The 22,340-nt window shown below is 36.8% G+C and overlaps 1 protein-coding gene and 1 long non-coding RNA gene across 9 annotated transcripts in view; both read left to right on the top strand.

The window, feature by feature from the left end:
* Nucleotides 1-22,340, top strand: part of PJA2 (praja ring finger ubiquitin ligase 2) — a 266,911-nt gene that overhangs the window by 16,299 nt on the left and 228,272 nt on the right. The gene's annotated exons all lie outside the window — the stretch shown is intronic.
* On the top strand, nucleotides 9,532-14,643 carry LOC135320209 (uncharacterized). The gene is made up of 2 exons (XR_010379449.1): nucleotides 9,532-9,563; nucleotides 11,489-14,643. It is a non-coding gene; the product is annotated as an uncharacterized LOC135320209 (long non-coding RNA).

Raw genomic sequence — 22,340 nt, 5'->3', positions numbered from 1 at the left:
AAAATCTGAACCCAGGAGCTTTTCTCCTAAGAACCCCTATGACATTTTATTCTTTAAATAAATCTTTTCTTCCTTTCTTTAGGTAAGAGATTGACATTTTAAGATCAATCATGCCTCTGCTTTGCAGGGTTGGTTGACTTAGAACAGGATAAATGGAAATTAAGCAAAATTTCCAATTTTGAATAAAAATGCTCAAAATAGCTATATTCTAACTCGGTATAAAAGAAGGATGCTTTTCTCCCAGTGGTCATTCTCATTACTGTGGTTATCTCAAGACCTTTTGATGTCAAAATTTCACCCTCTTTTCTCTAAAAGAACCATTCTGAACATATCTGAACATACACTTGCTATTTCAAAAGCAGCAGAAAGCAAAGGAATCCCATGCTACATTTTCTCCATTGTAGGTAAGGATATCTTAATGATTCTGATACAGTCACATGTTACCAGCTTAGCATCATGGAATGCTTCAGCTTGTTACTACATGCTATAGGTGAATTCTTTCCTCCTGTTTATATTATTTAGCAGCCCCTCCTCTTGTTCATAACGGGCTTGTTGCAATTGGCTATCCAATCTAAAAAACAGATTTTACAGTGCTTTCAACTAATTTAAAATGATATTTTCAATCATTAAGGCTCCTGGACCATTCAGTTAGTCAATGCACATTTATTGTGAGTCTACTATGTGCCAGGCACTGGAGTGGTGCTGGGTACCATAGAATTCCGGGGAGAATGCTGTAATCAAAGGATCAACTAGATGAGGTCAGGAAATACTCTTCTAGGACCAGCCTTACCCATGACATGTGTGGCCTGGGCAAGGCTGTCAACCTCTGGGATTCCAGTTTTCTCACATGCAAAATAAGGGGTGGACAGAGTCTAACATTTTGTGATTACTGCTTGTTTAGTTAACTCATTGCCCTGGAAACCCAGTGGCCTCATGGGGACCTAGGTGAATGCTTTTATAAACTTTCCCAGAGGGTCCTAGATCTACTCCAAGGAGTAGCTTTAGTGCTAAATGAATGATTTTCAAAGAACCAAGAAGACAGTTAAAGAAAGAGTACATATATGTTTTTCACTTTACTGGCAATTTGAGAATATTCTCCTCCAACATGCTTGCCTGCTTTCTAGTTGCTAGATAGAATAAGGGAGTAATCTCCAAGTGTGGAGGGTCAGTTAGAATTCCAAGCACCATGGTCTAATTCTCCCTAGGATAATAATAAATCAATGTTACAAAAACAAGCAATGAGTCCAGATAATTCTGCTCTTACAGTGGTGACAGTTCATCAAGACATGTTAAAACTCTCTAACTCTGTGCCATTTCAGCAGTTCCAATAGTTTTCAAAGCATCTGAGACTTCCTGTTATTACTACTTATTTATTTGTGAGTATTGACAATAAAATGAATGCTTGCTGTTTGCATAATTTTTTTGTTCCTTATTTTCAAGCCACTAGATATTCTTCTAACATCATGTGAGAATTTCTTCTTTCTGCCAGTTTCCACTATATAGCAGGTATTTTATAAAGTGTTTATAAAAATGCATCTGAATTTGCAAAATATGCAAGTTTGGTATTAGGACCAGGAGGCTTATTTGAAATTCAGCATGATTCCTTAATTTCTAACCTAAAAAAAAGCAAAGGAAAAAAGGAAACCTCATATTGCTTTTTAGATCTCATCTTCCTGCATTTGTGGTTAGTTCATTTCAATTTCTTCCGTCAAAAGAATGTAGTAACTCGTCATACACCATTGATCAGAGGGAGGACAGTTTCTTGTTTCTATTTCTTAAAAAAAGACCCCACATATACAACATACATAAAATTTTTTTTTAAAAAAATGGAGAACAGGTAGTAAGGTATAAGTTATATTGAGTAGCTCTCTCTATTTCCCTGATTTCCCAATAACACTTCATGGCTTTCTTTTCTTTATTTCCTCCCTCTCACTATAAATATCAGAGCTGATGACTGACTTTTACTGCTACCTTTCACGCAAACTCCTCAGGCTTGCAAATCAGCTCTTGATTCCGGGAATCATCTCCCTGTCTCCTGCCCTTGCTCGCACAGTTTTCTAATGCGGCTAAGGGGCCACAAAAGGATCCACGTTGTACAGCGCCTTGATTTGAATAGTAAAACTTGAAGGGTGGATGTTAGACTCGTTGCATCAGCTCATTTCAGTCCCCTTGGTGCGTGGTACAAGGCAGCCACCCCTGGAACATTTTGCCTATGGAGAGGATGACAAAAGGGCAACCTGGATAGGTGACAAAAATGGGGAAGAAAATAGAAATGTTTGCAGAAAGCCTTCCTGCAAGCAGAAATTCTACTCCCTACTTCAAATACTGTTGTTCTTTTAAAATAACATTTCAAGATACTTTATCTTTCTAAAATGAGTTATCTTGCCTAATAATAGTCCAGTGTAACACTCTAGTATATCTATTCTCTAACCTCATAGTTCTTGACACTCACATTCTTGTTCTGACTGATCAAAACGTATGAAGCATGTTTAGTGGATATATTGGTGGGGGGGTGTGTATATACACACATATACATCCAAATACTATGTTGATTTAGAAACAGAAGAATGAAATAATTAACCATGATAATTAGCATTTTTGGGAACATACTATGTGCCAGGGCCTGTACTAAGCACTTGCTCTCTCTCTCTCTCTCTCTCTCTCTCTCTCTCTCTCTCTCTCTCTCTCTCTTTTTCTCTGTCTCTGTCTCTCTCTCTTACACACACACACACACACACACACACACACACACACACTCTCACATACATATTCTCATTTAATGTAATCTGAGGTAGAAACTATTACCAGTTCCATTTTCCAGGTAAGAAAACTGAGGCACGAAGATGTTAAGTGACTTGGTTAGGATCACATAGCTGAAGGTATCAGAGGGAGGCATGATAATCCAAGCACTGCATTCCTTTGCCTAAAATTGAGGGGCTGTGCGCAGTCCAACAACTGACGCAACGTGTATGTTCTATGGAAACTTGGTTCTAAATATCAACTAAACTTGCCAAACTTCTAAATTTTGTGACATTTCTGTTCTCTCAAAAAGGGAAAGTTCTTAGAGTTATAACTCTTGGAAACAAACGTTTAAACCTCAGGCTCTTGGACTAAGCTGGCCAATATGATAGCACATTGGCTATTAAAATTACAATTAAACTAAATTAATTTAAGGCCCCCAGCTGCATTTGCCACATTTCAAATGCTCAGTACCAGCATGTGTCTCATGGATACTCTGCTAGCCAGCACAGCTATGGGACATTTCCACCATAGCAGCAACGCTGCCCAAGGAGACAAGTAACTGAGGAGATACAAGAGAGTAAATGATCCTTGAGTTCCTTCTAGAAAAGGCACTAACATGTGTTTCCAAAGAAAACATTTATTGAGTGCCCACTCTTGGCTAGGCACAGTGCTACGTGCTGAGGGTACATTGATCGATATGGATCAGTGAGGTAGACATGATCTCTGCCCTTCCTGGAACTCACAGTCTCTTGAGCCAGTCACCAGGGTGAGCACTGCTGTGATGGGAGGTCTAATAAGCTGGGAGACAAAGAAAACCTAGAAGATGCAGGTTTAGGGGTCAGGTAAGGCTTTCTGGGGGAGAGAGGAATCTAAACTAAGGCCTTGATTGTGAGAAGACTTATGAAACAAATACAAGAGGAAAAATGTTCCCAGTTGAAGGAACATCCCGTGTGAAGATCCTTAAAGGGGAGAGAGCATGCCATGCTTTGGAAGAGTTTAAAGTTGTCAGTAAAGTTACTTTCTTAATTCGGTTTCTTAGGATCAGAGCTTGAATTAAAAAGAAAAAAATTTTTTTTGCATTGTCCAAGTTATAGAGGGAAGGCAGTAGAGAAAGAAAAAGCAGAGGGTAGTTCAGAACAGGTATGCAGGAGCCAAAAGTGGCTAGTGGCTACCCGCATCCCCCAGCACACTCCAGGTGCTACCCCTACCCACTACCACACTCAAGGTGCTGCAATATGCAGAATGTGTGTGGACAGCAGGGTTAGGATGATGACAACAACATGGCAGCCACTTTAGAGGAAGGGCATGTGCCTGATACCATGCTGGGCAGTTCACTAGCGTTATTTTACCAAATCCTCATCATAAACCTAGCTCCTTTTCCTACATTTACATGATTCAAAATTGGTAGCATAATCCATGATATAGAACAACCTGAACTCATGAACTCCTTACTTATTTGCTGAAATAGCAGGTTATACAGGGTCTCCAGTTACTGTTTCTTCCCTGCCCCAGGCTAGTACCACCTGAGATTACCAGGTAGACGAATGATTTAACTGACATGAAGACAGACATGGAAGCAAAGCCAAAGAGTAGAACTAAGAAAACTTGTGCTGTAGAGAAATTAGTTTACACCAAACTAAAAGTAAAGTATAACCGCCCACCCCCCAAAAAACAAGTGACTAAGGGAAATGCCCTCTCTTTCAGAACTAATTCACATAATGATTAACCATTTTCTAATACTGATTAACCCCCATAAAAGAATTTGGGGTTTTAGAATTTTCCAGAAAAGTACTAAACTAGGAACACTTGTATTTGTTGTCTTATCCAGGAACATTCAGACTGACTCAAAACATTTATGACTTAACAGTGAGATAGTTCAAGCCAACTTTCTTCACAAACTTCCCTCTAAGATTGCTTCAATCTGTTGAAGACTGTTTTATGACTCAGCCCAGCTAAAATTTCAGCAGCGCATATCTTCAGATAAAATGCTTCATTCACATCAAGCAGTAATTAAATGTGCAGGGCATGAAATAAGCAGCAAGTTTGGCTTCAGAGCTGTCTTGCAATCTGTAAGCATTCCAAGATAGACCATATGCCTTTAAATCTAGATGACTGCATACGTATGCAAGAGAAAGCCAACTGCCATTTCTACACAAGAGTCATCAAAAGATGAAAAAAGACAGATTTATATTGCTTGTCTGATGAACGTATGTTAATATATATGTCCACTGAGACTTGGTAAACTGCCTTTAACTTTCCCTTTTGTGTTCCTGATTCAGTTTTACTAGAGAAAACATTCAAACTGACAACTCAAACCAGCATTATTCTTAAGTAGCTCATTGCAATGGACTTGGGTAGCTGTGTGGAAAGACAGATGTTTTGTTTCTCTAGCAAGTGTCGCCACCCTTTTCTTATGGTTTTTTAAAGAAACTTCTCCCACTCCACCACTGTGCCACCCTGGCTCCTGAACATGCTTGCCATGCCTGGGTAGTGGCATGGGGAATTCATTCAATCATGGACATGTGATTTATGCGACATGTCTCTGTGTGAGTCTGCCTTGGGATTGCACAGACATGGGGAGGAGCAGTCTGCCATCCATGGGCTTGTTCAGCCAGGAGGATGTCAGAATAGAGCCGCTGATGTCATATTGCTACCAAATGAAGAGAGCCTGTGTGAGAACAGTCAAGCAGAGACAAGCAGAACTGGGAGATAGAGACAGAGTCCTGACTGCATTGTTTGGGCCCCTGGATTTCTTCATGTCCAATGTCACTTCGTAAGTATTGAATGAGTTAAGCAGTGTCTGGCAACCCAGGAGTTGCTCAATAAATATTATTTCCCATTTCTTTTCCTCCCTCTTTGACTTTGGCAGCTGCCAGACAAGGATTCAAACCATCTTTGGCAGCCAGCACTTCTGTCTCTTGCTTTTAGAGGAAAGCCAATAAGACACACTGGAAAATGATGAGCACAAAGTCGGCATCCTAGAACAAAGCAAGCTTCCTCTGCATCTGACAGATACCTCTTTGGAAACAGCCATTCTTTGCTCAGTGTACTTTCGTAGCTCAGGAAAAAAGCCCAGCCATAATCAAGCTGGGACAAAAATGACACTTTATTTCCTAGGGAAAGGAGATGACTCGGTCAAACCATAAAGTGGAACCTACTACAGGAAGCAGGCTACATAAGCACCTCGGAATGCAGTTTTCCAATGGACAATTGTATGAAGGTGCCAATCTGCTGTGGTTGGCTATTTGCCAGTGGCACCATTATGTAGAAAGCAGGCAATCCAGAGTGTTAAAAATATAGAACTTAGCAACTTGACACTGTGTTTAGCTTCATGAAAACCAGACATTGTGGTGGTAATTAGTGCTAAATATTAAATGATCTAAAATTCAGGCAAGATACGACAAGTAAAACCATCACTACTGAATGATGTTTGCAAAATATGCATCCTCTCATCCCTGCGCAGTTGTGCAGATAAACTATTTGCTTGCACAGTAAATGCTGGTGGTTGATTATCAGATTGGCTTGTTTATGTGATGCAATCTGTGTAGTACGAAAATCTTAAAGGTAATTTCTGAGACCGTATGTTTGTGATATTTTCAGACTCAATAAGCAATGTCATAAAAATCATAGAATTTAGAACTGGAATGGATCTTATAGATGAAAAAAGCCAAGGCTCAGAAAAGTTTAGTGAGTTACTAAATGGCAAGGAGGGGACCTCAAGCCATGTCTTCTGGTTTTCAGTTGGACATCTCTCCATCATACAGCACTGTCTCATAGATGATCGCACAGAACATGAGAATAGGGAAGGATCCTTTAAATCATCTGGTCCAACCTGCTCGTTTACAAGTAAGGAAATGGGGCCCAGAGATGAAGCTCTTACCAAAGTGTAGAAGGAAACTAGGTAAAATTTATTGACTCCTGGACCAGTGCTCCCTCCTTGTTGCCATGGATAAGTATGATTTATCGAACTTAGTTGTCATCCCACCATTTAATTTCTCTCAAAGGGCAAACAAATAAACAAGCAACTAGTCATCACCAGAGAAATCTGGCAGGGGGTGAAGTCTGGCAATAAAAATCTTTTAGAGAAACAGGGTCTCTTAGTCAGGTAAGTGTGTGGTGAAGTATAAATAAACATATAAATAAACTGAGCTGAAGGACTATAGTCTACCAGGTGCGTTGCGGTGTTTTACTTTTCCCGTAATCACTGAGATCTAGCAGCTGCAGCTATTTCTGATACTGAAACCTTCCTAACTTCAATAAGGTAGCCTTTAAATGGCCTGCAGCATCAAGTCTCTTCTCGGTTCCTGGTTCCTAATTTCCTCTGATATGGTGGATGGGGTTAAGCAGTGAGTATTTGAGTTGTTGTTATAGTTTAAAGTTCAGTGCTTTGTAAATTCCTGTAGGATATGTGTATACCAAATAGAGTCTGCATAACTGTAAATAAGTCTCAGCCTCTCTCTTTCCCATTGTACCTCACCCCGCTGACTCTCTCTCTTTCTGAAAATTAGAAGAGTTAAGTCATTCTATCTAAGGAAGAGGGGGAAGGTGAGAAGCAAGCCTCTGAGTTGCCTGTCCGCCTACAGAAGAACATTAACATTGTTAATCAGCATTACAGGCTTGGCTCTGCTTCCCAGGGAAATGGTTGGTAGGATATAAAATGTTTTAATCCTTTCCAAGCAATGTTGTCCTTGGTGATAGCCAGGAAGGAGGGATTTTTTTTCTTTTCATTTATACTTTTTAGCAATCCTGTACAGCGCTGAGTTACTAATAATAAGAACCAAAATTGTCATCAAATAATGTCAAGTCAGATTAAAGAGGAATTATCAACTGCTTGCTCTGTGCCCAACCTTGTGCTAAATCCTATCAGAGAGACAAAAAATAATGTTGTCTTTCCCCTTGAAGAGTTCACCATCTTCTTAGAACAACAATATTTAGTAACAAAAACAATAAAGTGTTGCTCTCACTTGAGTATAGTGAATTCTAGTATGGATGAGCCTTATCCAGTGGGGCATGACTCATGGAAGCAGTCAGAAGGACAGGGAGGAAAAGAAGGCTCTGATGAACCCAGGATGAACACTAGGGCTGTTTCACATGAACTAATGGGTGAAGTCATCTCTGTTTCTTTTCTCTTGTTTGCTTTGGCTTCCTGCGACCAAGACTCTTGAGACTGCAGTCTGTTACGGAAAGTGGTGGTCTCAAAGCCTCAGAGAGATGGTATGAAAGAGCCCCTTGGTAATCTTGCTCAAAACACCATCAGCCTCAGACCGAGGCTTGTTACGGATCTGAACAGGTGCTTTCCTCTGAACCAGAGTGATAAGCCTTAGATCAAACCTACTGTCTTGACTCTCTCATTATGAAGAATGGGAATGTGTATTTTGTTGTTGTTGTTTCCCTTATTTTTTATTTCCCCAGCCCACACTTTCACTTTTATGCAGATAATTCCCTTGGGGTCCACCCTATTTGTTCTTCAGTTATATCCTGATTTATCTGAGTCTTGGGTAAACAAAGCTGAGGCAGCAGTGACAACCCTTAAACAAAGAATAATAGTCAATCAACCCATAAATCCTGTTGGAACAAAGTAGATAGCAGATTAGCTGTACCTGCCAGCAGTCTGTTCTAAACTGCTTAGCCCAGGCTCCATTACAGTTACTAGCAAGGACTTTGGAGATGGACTCAAGATAGTGGGGTTCCCAAATAAGTTAGTTAACTTCTCAGAGTCTCTGCTTCCTTATCTCTAAAATAGAAGCAATAATAATCCTACCTCCTAAAGATGTCAGAAGGATTAAATGTGGTACCCCATGCAAGGTACTAAATACTGTGCTTGGTCCATGGGTGAATAAACAATTTGGGCTTTTATTTTTATCATTATCCTTAACACTGATCTGGATGCTCTTTCTGGTTCAATTTTACTGTATCAAAAACTATTGGAAGTAAATCAGAGGAAGGCCGCAATGTGCTCTGCCATTAGTAAGAGAAGAGGGAATGCTGAATTCAGGCACAGACCTGTAACAGTTAAACCTTAACAAAACTTTTATTGTTCAGTCAGTAGTATAGTCATACCAAATGCTAAAAATAGCAGCAAAGCGCCTACTGCCCCTCACCCTAAGAAATCAATAATTTTGTTTCTATGTTCTTTTTCAAGTTTGTCCATCATGAAACATAATTTTACAGTCACACATTTAACAGTTTAGATCCATTCAAAAAGCAAGTAAATCTTCTGATGAGCAATTATCAATGCCGACTAAGTACCAGGCACTATTCTAAGATGCTGGGAACATAAAGAAGGAAACACCTTGAAAATTTACAGGCAGTCGAAATTAAATATTGGATTTTGTTTTGGTAGTGTATATTTTGCCCCATAGCATAAGGATTTTCACATGTTGCTACAAAGAAATAGAGAAAGAGTCAAGAAACAAAAGATAATACATATTTCAGGGCTGGTAGTAAATAGAGCAATGACTGGAGAATGCCTGACCAACCCACATAATAGCTGAGCACTTTCCAAGAAGCATGGGAATATCCATTTATGTTACAGAAAAGGTAAAAATTAGAGTGATAGTTTTTTAAAAGGAGTTCACATAACACATGCATCATAGGATAGTTGCAATAGTGATGACTTAAGAAGTAGAAATAAAGAGACAATAAAAGTATGAAAAGGAACGGCGTATGAAATTGAGGCCATTAAGGAAATGAAAGAGAGAAAAGAAAACTCAAAAACTTAAAGACAAAATCATTCACATTCACTATTAGCTTAACATTGGTAGGTACCACAAAATGTGGAATGTCAACCAGAAAAGAGAAATCTGTCTACCAATAGAAAGGTAAGAAGTCAATTTCAGTCTTTTAAAAAAAAATTATGTAACACTCAAAAGCAACAACAAAAAACTCTACAAAAATAAATGAGATAAGTGGGAGGCACTTGGCACATTTTGCAGGAGATTTTGTGAATCCTTCTTTTAAACACTGAATTATCTTGCTGCTATTACTGCATTTCTTATGGGAATCACACAGACAATTATGCAATGTGCCCAGGCTAAGCTGAGGTCTTTCTGATCCATGGCCTTTCTGGTAAGCATTTGTTGTCATCAAAAAGAAAATTGTGTAACTGGTAATCAGAATAATCCGTTTTCCTAAATCTTAGCAAACTCTCACCCAGAAATGAAAGCATAAGTGTATTTTACTGACAGAAGTAGTGATTCTGGGAAGGTTAGTGCTTTAGTTAGCTGGTTTACAGAACACTGGTAGAGAAGCAGAATATGAATCTTTGTTGGTACAGAGGCTAGCATGGGGCAGATATTGGTGAATTTCGAGTCTTTCCTCTGGTCATTTGATGTTTATTGCTCAATAATAGGACAGACAATTTAATTGATGTCAATCATTTTATTAAAAGTAATCTAGCCAAAAAAACTCAAAATGTCTTAAATGTTAATAAATTGAAGACTAAGAATTCTCATACAGCTAATGCAATGCCATACTAATAAGCTATTAAGATAACATGTATACACAAATGTATTTAAATATTTTACAGAAATCACATAAATAATTAGGGTGATAGATAAGATATAGATACTCAAGATATAGAAAGATATTCAAGATACCTATTTATTGAAAAAATAATTCTAGTTATATAATGGTACTATATGTATACACATACCTTCTTTAAAGTGAAAATGCATATTTAATATAATTATTTCTGGAAGGATACACAGAGATTGTGAACAGTAACTACTTCTAGAAGTGAGACTGTAGTGAGAGGTGTATTTGTGCTTTTCAATGTTTGTACATATTCATATTCTTTGAATTTTTACATATGAAAATGAATTACCATAATAGTAAACTAGTTTAAAACTGAGAAAAATTTAATAAAAAATTGTATGGTTAATGGTAAATATCAAGTATATCTAAGAAAACAAACTGAAAATTTAATTAAGAGGTATCATTCTTTGGAGAAAAAAGTGAGATAAATAATTTCCGATAGAAATAAATTTATCTCATGATTCTAAAATAAAACAACCAGAAAATAAATGCTAAACAATACAGTAAACACATTAGTTGCCATGTGTTAACAGCACTAAATTGCAACCAAAGCTGTGAAGCTAATGGTTCCCTTTCAGTCAGTTACTTTAATTATCAAGAATCAAATATATAAATGAAACTTTTCTCAAAGAACTTTATGAGTCTCTCCATGAATATGCATCTGAAAGACAGAAGGCCTCTTCCCTTCTTCATAACCACACACACACACACACACACACACACAGCTCTGCTGTGCACTGTCAACAGATGCTCACTACTGAAGGGAAATTTAATTTCATGACTCACTTAAAATATCAACATCTAAATGTAGACATTCCTTTCATTGGAATAACTGCTGTGACCATACCTTTCCATGGTAAAGACAAGTTCAAAGGGATGTATACATTTTTGGAGGGTGTCAAATGGCAATTTAACAGGTGGTACTTGTGAACGATAGGCTTTGGGGTAAGAGGAGCTCCCTCCTTGCTTTACTCATTCTGAGGCACATCATACCTGTTATCAGATGTGTCTATTGCTTCACTCCTTTCAGTATTTATATTAATATCACAAGGGATTCTTGTAATGCCAAACTTTGTAATGACAATGAAAGAGGCAAAGTAAGAATGCCTGAATCCACACTGGGGAATGAATATACCAGATCATAAATAGGTAATTAGGCATACAGATACTATCTGGCTCTGTCATTAACCTCAAATCTTTCTCATTAAAGCACTGGTGAAGCCTTGAGCCTGGTTGCATTTGGATCCTCACCTTCTTCCATGTCTTCCACTGAGCCTCATCCACATACTTTAACTGTTATCAGTAACTACCCTTATTAATGATGATTCTTGTTACCATTTATTGTGAACCTTGTTACCATTTATATGTTGAGCACTGCGCCAACCACATTGCATATATTTTCTGTATTATTATCACTCCACAAGGAAGTAAGAGCTCAGAGAGGGCACACAGTTCATAACTGTCAAAGCTAAGATGGGAACCTTGGTGTACCAGTTAGGGTTCTGGGTTGCAAACAATAGTTCTGATCCTGGTTAACATAACGCAGAAAAGTGATTTATTGAAAAGATATCAGAGATCTCACCTCTATGTGTATCCTGCCAGAAATTATATATATGTATTTTTCTTTTTAAAAAAGGTATTATATTATGCTTGAGAAGGAGGCTCAAAACTGAGCAGAGGAACAAAGAGAAGGCTAGGAAGTCAGATGTTCAGCCCAAGTCATGCCACTTGCTTGCAATAGAAAAAGAAATGGAGACAGTGAATGGCCACCCAGGGGAGTGGATGAATAAATTACAGTGGAATTGACTGAATATAATGCAGCCATTAATTGAAATGAATAAACCTCTCCCTGGTACCTTGGATAGATTTTCATAAGGAATTGTTGAGTGAGAAAAGCATGATGCACAAAAGTATTTATACCAGAAGTGATTGGCTAAGGTGGGAATGGTGTCAGGGCAGGAGTATGAGGGTTGATGAATCAAACAAAAACAGCAAAGGGAAGATACACTATGTGTATATGATTATATTTCTGTGTTTCTGTGAAGTTGTGCTTATGTATAATACATGTAATAAATATTTTTTTTAAATGCTAAAGGAATGGTGTAGTTAGGATTCTGTAACTGCTGCTACTGCCATGATCAACATGAGGTCTCTGCATCTGTACTTTCTCTGCATTTTTTGCTCCAGAAGGAGAACATCTAAGATAGAGAGCATTGGACTGGGTCTGGGTGAGTGTATTGGTCAGCTCAGCTGTGTAACAAAACACCACAGGCTGTGTGGCTTCAACAACAGATATTTACTTCTCATAGTTCTGCAGGCTAGAAGTCCAAGATCAAGGTTGGACCAAGTCAGGTTCTATAAGACCTCCTTTCCTGGCTTACAAACAACTTCCATCTCAGAGTGTCTTCACATGACCTCCTCTTTGTGTGTCTGCAGAGATCTCTCTCTCTCTCTCTTTCCCTTTCTCTCTCCCTTTTCCCCTTCTCACCTTCCCTCCTTCCTTCTTTTTCTTCATCTTCTTATAAGGACACTAGTCCTATTAGATTTGAGCCTCACTCTTATGACTTCATTTAACCTTGATAATTACCTCCTAAAGACCCTACCTCCAAATACTTCAACACCTGAATTTTGTGGCACACAATTCAGTCAGTATCAGTGAACCAGCTTCCTTATTTATTTTTTTTCCATCATGGGTGTCTATGCCTGACTTCACTAGACTTATACATGCAGTAGCCAATTCTCCAGACACAGAAATGGCAGGATGGAGAAAGACACTTGACAAATCTGCAAATGTCTGACTTCAAAACCTATGCAAACTTAGATATATTTAAAGTCCTAAATGAGAACAATCTGCAACCTAGGATACTCTACCCAGCAAGACTATCCTTTAGAATAGGAGAGATAAAGAATTTCACAGACAAGCAAAACTAAAATAATTCAATAATACTAAGCCTATCCTAAAAGAAATATTGAAAGGTCTGTTCTAAATAGAAAAGAAGCAGGAAGCTATAGAAAAGAGAAAACCATAATTGGAAATGTGATAACTACAATAAGCTGCAAGAGAATAAGCATGAAGATGTAAAAGAGGACATCAAAATCATAAAAGGTGGGAGAGAAGAGCAAGAAAATGTAGATTTTCTTCTTGTTCTTTGTAGGTTGTGTTCGAGCCTATATGACTACCAGTCTAAAGCAAACAGATATAGTAATGAGTTAATATACTTGAAAAATAGATTAACTACGAAATCGAACGCATACAATAGGGTCGCAAAAACAAAAACAAACAAAACCAAGCCAATACAAAAGAAAATTATCAAACCATAAGAAGAAAAAGAAAGGAAAAAAGAAAAAATACCTAATCAACTGGAAAACAAAGTTTAAAATGGCAATGAACACACATCTATCAATTACTGTAAATGTCAATGGACCAAATGCTCCAATCAAAAGACACAGAGTGGCATATTGGATAGTAAAACCAGAGCCTACCATATTCTGCCTACAAGAGACCCACTTTAGGATGAAGGACACACATAGATTGAAAGTGAGAGTATGAGAAAATATTTCATGCAAATGGAAATTATAAGAAAGCAGGAGTAGCAATTCTCATATCAGACAAAATAGATTTTAAAACAAAGGCCATAAAGAAAGATAAAGAAGAACAGTAAATAATGATAAAAGGAGCAATACAAGAAAAGGATATTATACTCATTAATATATGCACCCAATATGGGAGCACCTAAATAAATAAAACAAATACTAACTGGCAAAAAGGTAGAAATTGATTGGAGCACAATAATAGTAGGAGACTACAATCATTGGACAGATCTTCCAGACAGAAAACAATAAGCAACAAAGATACTAAATGACTCAATAGAACAGCTGGACTTGGTTGATATTTTTAGGACATTATATCCCAAAAAAGCAGAATATACATTCTTCTCAAGTGCCCATGGAACATTCTCTAGGATAGACAACATACTCAGACAAAAAAAGAAGCCTCAACAAATTTAAGAGAATAGAAATTATTTCAAGCGTCTTTTCTGACCACAATGCCATGAAACTAGAAATCAACCACAGAGAAACAAACAAGAAAAAAATGACTGTGTGGAGAGTAAACAACATGCTACTAAAACACCGATGAGTCAATGATGAAACCAAAGAAGAAATTAAAAAATACTTTGAGATAAATGATAATGAAAGCACAACCACAAAAAAAAAAAAAAAGATCTATGGAATGCAGCAAAGGCAGTCCTAAGGGGAAAGTTCACAGCAATGCAGGCCTTCCTCAAACAAGACAAAACAAGAAAAATCTCAAATAAACAACCTAACCTACCATTTAAAAGAATTAGAAAAAGAAAAACAAACAAAACCTAAAGTCAGCAGAAGGAAAGAAATAATCAAAATCAGAGAGGAAACAAATAAAATACAGAAAAAAAAATGGAAAAAATCAATCAAACCAAGAGCTGGTTTTTTGAAAGAGTAAACAAAATTGACACACCTCTGGCCTGACTCACCAAGAAGAAAAGAAAGAGGACACAAATTAAAAAAATAAGAAATTAAAATGGAGAATTAACAACCAACAGCACAGAAATATATATATATAAAAAGAGAATAATATGAACAACTATATGGCAACAAATTGGATAACCTAGAAGAAATGGACAGGTTTCTAGGAACATACAGTCCACCAAAACTGAATCAAGAAGAAACAGATCATTTGAACAGACCAATCACTAGAAGTGAAATAGAATCAGCAATTAAGAAAAACCTCCCTGCAAACAAAAAGTCCAGGACCAGATGGCTTCTCTGGGGAATTCTACCAAACATGCAAGGAGGAACTCATACCAATCCTTCTCAAACTCTTACAAAAGATTGAAGAGGAGGGAATACTCCCAAACTCATTCTATAAAGCCATCATCACCCCAATACCAAAACTAGATAAAGACACTATCAAAAAAGAAAATTACAAGCCAATATCATTGATGAACATAAATGCAAAAATCCTCAACAAAATATTTGCAAACAGAATCCCACAACACATAAAAGAGTTTGTACACCATGATCAAGTTGGATTCATCCCAGGGACACAAAGATGGTTCAACATACAGAAATCAATCAATGTGATACACCACGTCAACAAAAGAAAGGACAAATCACATGATCATCTCAATAGATGCAGAAAAAGCATTTGATAAAATTCAATGCTCATTTATGCTAAAAACTCTTACCAAAGTGAGTATAGAGACAACATATCTCAACATAATAAAAGCTATTTATGACAAACCCACAGCCAGCATAACAGTCAATGATGATAAGTTGAAAGCCTTCCCACTAACATCTGGAATAAGACAAGGATGCCCACTCGCACCACTTCTATTCGACATACTCTTGGAAGTCCTAGCCACAGCAGTCAGGCAAGAAAAAGAAATAAAAGGAATCCAAATTGGAAGAGAACAGGTTAAAATGTCACTATATGTGGATGACATGATATCGTATGTAGAAAACCCGAAAGGCTCCACACAAAAACTACTGGAGCTGATAAAAGACAAGACAGAAAACTTGTGGAAATATTCCAATGAAAGACTGATAACTAAAAGCAGTATTTGATCCTAGTTTGGATCTCGCAATGGGAGGAAAAAATGCTATAAAGATATTATTTTGTTAATGGGTAAAACTGACATATGGATGGTGGACTAAGTAAAAGTATTGTTTCATTGTATATTTACTGAAGTTTAAAACCATATTGTAGTTATTTATATAAAAGAATGTCCTAATATTATGAAACATACACTGAAGTATTTAGGGATAAAGAGCATGATGTTATATATGTTACTCTCATATTGTTGACTGAAAAATATTTATATATATACATACGTATATATTTAAATACATACAGTAGATAGGTAGGTTGAGAGAGAGAAAGCAAAAATGATAAAGCAATGGAGTAAAATATTAACAATTGGTGAATCTGGGTAAAGTGAATATGGGTATTTTCTGTAATATTTTTATGCTTACATCTTTGTATAAATTATTTCCAACTAAAAAGAGAGTTTTTTTTGTTTGTTTGCTGGGACTTGTGTGTCTTGTATGTTTAGCAAAGGCACTTTAAGATAAAGCCTTTTTCATCTGAAAAGTTTCCTGTTTAAGAATCAGTCTTCTCTGAGTGAACTGTTTATCTGTCTTACAGAGGACACTGATCTGCAGAGAAGGCGGTAGTAATTAGAGAAGCACCTAAGGAAGCTGGTTATGGGTACTATTTTGATCCAGGAGAAGATATTTTTTCTTGCACTGTGGAGTTGTTAGCTCAAGATGAACAAAATTTTAATGGGAAGAACATAAGATTATGAGTTATAGCAAATTTATTTATAGCTTTAACATTTTACTTTAAATAAATGGCAATATGTAGGAGAAAACAAACTACTTTGGTTTCCAGAGAGCAGGTATGATATCTTTGAGGAAAAAAAAAAACAAACAAAAATTACAGTGCTTCTTTAGAAGCCATTGTTGTCCTCTAGTGCTTTCCCCTTTGAGTTATCTGTGGGATAAATTCACTTCTCTGCCCATGTTGATCGTATACTGTCTACTTTGCTTATGTCTCCTGTCCTCCCCTCACTGTGGATTAGCAATAATGCAGAGGTTCTCTGAATGCCAGGAACAGTAAACCTCCCCACCTGCTCATCCACCCAGATTTGTCTTAGTTACAGGACCATTTGATTGTGATTACTTTAAGCCATTAATTTGTACTTGAACGAGTCCCAAATGAAGGGCTAATCTCTAAGATAGATCTGTTAGAATTTTTGCAGTTCAGGTGATTGGAATGCTATCAACCCTATAAAGACTACAGTATCCAAAAGCATTTTATAAAATATGTATACTCTAACTGTATACTTTAGAATTTCTTTTACTTTTAAAACTTTTTTTATTATGGAAGTGTTCAGACTTACACAAAAGTAGGGAGCAATATATAATGATCTCCCATTCACCCATCACATAGCTTCAACAGTCATCAGCCTATGGGCACTCTGGTTTTACTGAGCCCCACCTTTTTCATATCTTGGCCCCCAATGGATTTTTTTTTTGATGTAATTCTCAGATATTATATCATTTTATTTACAAATACTTCAGCATCTAGCTCTTTGAAAAAATATTATTATACCACATAATTATTTAAAGGCAATTCTAAATTGAAACTTTATCTTTAAGTATTTTTATTCCTTTTCTTTTTGGCATTTCTTCATGATCTGTCTCTTTGGTTTCTAACCCTTTCTGTACAGCAGGGAGACACACAAAAGCAAAGACATTGCTTAAAGTCCAAGAAACTTCCCCCGGATTATAAACAGCTTAGAGTTTGCTTGTAATCTAAAGCTACATAGCCTTAAACATTTTTAACCTCTCTATTGTAAAATAAAACATAGACAGAAAACTAGATAAATGTATAGCTTAATGAATTACTGTAAGGCTAACATTCTTGTAGCCGCCTCACAGGTCACCTCAAAAGTCTCTCCATTTGAATCACCTCAACATCAGCTGTTCTGTCCCTCAAAAGCAACCACCAGCTTTATAATTATCCTCGGGGTGCTTTGCTTTATGGTTCTATCATCCAAGAGTATAAACCTAGACCGTATAGTTTTTAGCCTTACCCATTTCTTTTAAACTTAGTATATGTTTTTGAAGCTACATGTCCTTTAAGACAGACTACATGCTTCTCCCACTGAATTTTCACTACTTTCCCCATCCATGAAAAGTAATTACATTTTAAACAGTCTTTCCTTCAATGTACCATTACTATAACTAAAATAATATTCAACTAAACCCACACAAAAATTAAAAGCAAACACTTTTTTTTCATGATGTAAGCAGACATATTAGTCCAAAATACTTTGATCTAGATTGAGGTGGGAGGCACAAAGCACATTTTTATAATCTCAGCCAACACTAGAAAGCCCAACAGTAAGTATTTCATTGTATTTTGAATAACTTCTGGTGGCAAAGTTTCCTCTCAGTTGTCATGACAATATTCACATTCTTTACAGTGTGGAAGCAATTAGAGAGTACCTGGGAGATTAAAAGAAAACAAAAAAGAGAAAAACTTCTAGACAAAGGTGTTGATTCAGAATAATTAGGATGAAATACATTTTGATCAGTTCTGGAGAGAACAGTTTTTAAAAATCTTTCCACCCCGATTTTTATTGATTAGGGAAACAGTGTGGCCTCATATCAGCTAATGTGATTGAAGAAAAATATTCAAAAGAGCATACCTTAAAATATGAATTTCCATTTTGCATTCTCTTTTCACTAAGTCTGTTATGCTTACACATCATAAGGTGAAATTTAGAAACATAGCTTATGCTGCAAAAGGGTATCCATTACAGAAATGGTGTCAGCAAGAGCTTTCTTCCAATAAGATAGTAGATAATTGTAGGATATTTTTCTTCATTTATATTTCATAGTCAGACTTAAGTTAGAAAGAAACCAAAAAAAAAAAAAATCTCTAGCATTACTGTCATGTTTGGTAAATGAGAGTAACAGTAACATTACTGCTTATAACTTGATTCTTGTTAAATCAAGTATCTTTTGTATTTTAGTGAGAGGATTAGATCCTAAAATTTCATTCGTTTCCCTTCAGTTTTCCTTTCTTCTTTATTTCTAGTCTTTTAGAAAAATAATCATGTGTCATTGATTATCCACTATCTGTAATATCAATTATTAATGTGAAAAGTGATTTTCACTCTTTTAAAATGGCTTTATAGGACTTGAAAGGATAATCCAGATTTTACAAAGTCCTGAATGTGCTAATAAAATGCAGCATTGTTTAATTTTGGTCATATTATTACCCAAAAGAGAATTAGCTGAAGAAATAACCGTGCTACTATTATCATGCATTTACATCAAGGAGTTTTTATGTTAACCTATATTTTTCCATCAATATTATATGTGACAACGAAGGTGCAACTGTATAAATAGCTGTCCTTATGAAATTGAGGCATTTGATAAACTATGTTCTAAATCTAATTCTCATTGAATTATATCATTTATCTTCCCTTAAAAACTTAATGATTAAAAGTCATTGTTTATCTGAGCAAACTTGGTATTAAGCTCTTGAGGAACCTAGCAAAGACGTGACCTCTGTCCTAAGTTTTATATCTCGAATTCCTTTAAGAGAGAAAAAAATGACTTCAAGATCTGGTCACCATTTCTCAGCTGTCAAAAATGTCTTTTCTCTCTGGTGGTAGAGAAATATCACATTGCACTACTTTGTTTCAAGGTTGTCTGTGAAGAGTCTCAATTTACCTGCAAGTCTTGAAGGATCTTAAACATCAATAAGTGGCTCATTCCCACCTTGCAATGTAAGATTGCGTCTGTTCTTGTGTCATCTAATAAGACGGTGAGTGTGTTTTTGAGCAGTGTTAGCAGTAAACACTCAAAAACATCACATCCAATTCTCTTTCTTGAGAGAGGATGAAGATATCTCCTTCTAAGGAGTAGAAACTCTCTGGCATTGTCTCTTTGTCAAACAGTTCACTTCCTAATGAAGCAATAACCTTTCTATATAGAGAATCTTTAAAAAATACATGGGTTTTTTGTCCCTATTGTGAAAGAGACACTATTCCTGCCTGGACTGTTCATAAAACATCCCTTTTGTGTGCAACCTCCCTATTTTCATGGAATTTAAAGCATTCTTTCACATTGATATACCAAACAGCCATCTGGACTACACAGTAGTGGGCATTTTATTAAAGAGAAGTTTTAAATAGGAAACTGTAAGAGCCTATTTTCTTCTTTACATTGCAAGTGTAAGGACATCAAATGTCAGTGTATTTATTTTTGTATAATTCTGGGTCCCTTTTTGTATGGAACACAAGCTTAACAGTTTTCTGTGAAGTTGAAACCCCTCTGCCCATGCTCAGGAAGCCTAAACAGTCTAGGATATGACTGGATAAGTTATTAATGCATTTCCCACAATTATCATTACTGCTAATCATTATAACATTTTGTGAGAGCATTCAGTATTAAGTAGGTTGGCACTTTCCTTCACATTTCCTTCCATGCCATTATCTTCTATCCAACAGAGGGTCAGAAAATTCATTTATTTATTTATTCAACCATCAAGAATATTTATGGAGGACTTTCTATGTGCATGGCACTCTTCTCAGTGTTAGAGAATATTCGAATGAGTTTAAGAAAAGGCCCTTGCTTTCAAGGACCTTGTGCTCTTACACAGACAGTTAAGACATGCTTTCAGAAACCCACAATAGACAGCAATGCTATTTGAGTGGTAAAGGGAAAGGAAATATGTATTGATCATCTAAATGCATTCACATATGATCTCATATAATTCTGACAGCCACCCTCCCGCAGGAGTATTATTATCACTGCTTTTTTTTTTTTTTAACTAGAAAGATGAAGAAATTGCTGAAGGTCGTAGGATTTAAAAGTGGATTTGTCTGAGTCCAAAGCCCACATTCAATCTAGTTGGAACAGAATCTTATACTTTCAGGAAACAAAAAGGTCACTTCAAAATCTGATTGAATAGTAGAGAGGATGTTCCAGGACTAAAGCCCAGGGAAGGGAGTGAGGTGGAAAGGGAAGGATTTACTTGGGGCACAGCAAGGAGCAGTGCTGATAAGTAGTGGGAAAGGAGGCTGTAACTGCAGCTGTGGGCCTGAGGAGTAAGGCTATTTAGTGGTGAATAGTGGAAACTGCACTTTATCCTCAACCAAAAGACCACTGGAACTTTCTGATTAAGGACATGTGGTGATCAATGTCATCTTTCAGAAAAACATTCTGCCAGTAAGATTCAGAGGGGGAGAGATGCAAGCTACTCTATCATTCCCAGTGCAAGTCACACTTCTGGTTTCTGGGTTGGCCCAGGAAGCTGCCAGTTATGCCTTTTGTGGTCTGTGGTGAACATGTTCACTCCTTCATGTGTGAAACTCACAGTTCCTTTTCACTTACAAGTGTGTTATGGAGAAGTGCTTCTGTGGCTGACAGAAAAAAAAAAAAAAGGGAGAGCAAGGCAAGAAAAAGGGGAGTTTCAAATGCATTATACTGCAGTGAAAATAATGATTAAAAGAACAGAGTAAGCTCAACTTATTTTGTACATTTTTTATCTCACAAAAAAGTAAATGCCCATCCTTAGGGGATGGGTGAAAGAAGAGATCCTGAGGTGATGGCAAGTTTATAAATACCCTTCAAAAATGCATACTTAATCAAAGTTCTAGAAGGTCTAGGTGGGGAGGAGTGGAGGGGTCACAGCCAGCTTAGAAGGGAATGGCATTACATCAGAGCATCTACAGCATATGATTATCAGAGGCTGAGGGTAGGAGTTCAGTACTAGGAGACACAGATATGCCCAGATATTGTAGGAGTATCTGAACCCTACACCTAAACTACCTTTAAGTATCTTTCATTAGAGGATAATGTTTATCCTCCCTGGTTGTACATTAGGATCACCTCAAGAATTTTGAAGAAAAAAATACCCACATCCAAGCCCTACTGTCAAGAGGTCCTGAATTAATTGCTCTGAGAATTTCTTATCCTATTTTAAAAATTGAATTTAACTTACAGAGGGTAACACATGCAGATTTTTGGTCTGTGGTTAATGAATGATTGCAGTTTTTAAAATTAAGATGCCATAAAATTCAGAGATGCACAATCTTTGACCTTCAAGCAGCATGCTGAACATCTGTAAGACTAGGAGAAATTCAGAAGTTTAGCAGAAATGGGGATGATTATTAAAATTACTTTAAAATTTTATTTTGAGCTACATTTACTCAGAAAGTACAGTTTGACAAGATTCACTCTATTTGTTTTTAATTTTCTTTTGTGGCTGTATATGCTAGAACACCAAATTAATGACATGCATCAGTGAAGTCTGGGAAGACCATGCACCATGTGGCCTGGGGATATTGTTCTCTTGTGATTTACCCCACTGATATGACCTAAAGTCCTGTTATGGAGCAATAAGATTGTATGAGAAGAATGAGTGCAGATGGCTATTCTTGGTGGTATGTTCTGGTCCCCAAAGCTTTAATAGAGACCCTTACTTGGTCCTGTTATTCTGT

Source organism: Camelus dromedarius, chromosome 3, assembly GCF_036321535.1.
Source record: "Camelus dromedarius isolate mCamDro1 chromosome 3, mCamDro1.pat, whole genome shotgun sequence".
NCBI classification, from domain to species: domain Eukaryota; kingdom Metazoa; phylum Chordata; class Mammalia; order Artiodactyla; family Camelidae; genus Camelus; species Camelus dromedarius.
Note: the sequence above shows the minus strand (reverse complement) of the source record. Positions and strands in the feature narration are given on the sequence as shown.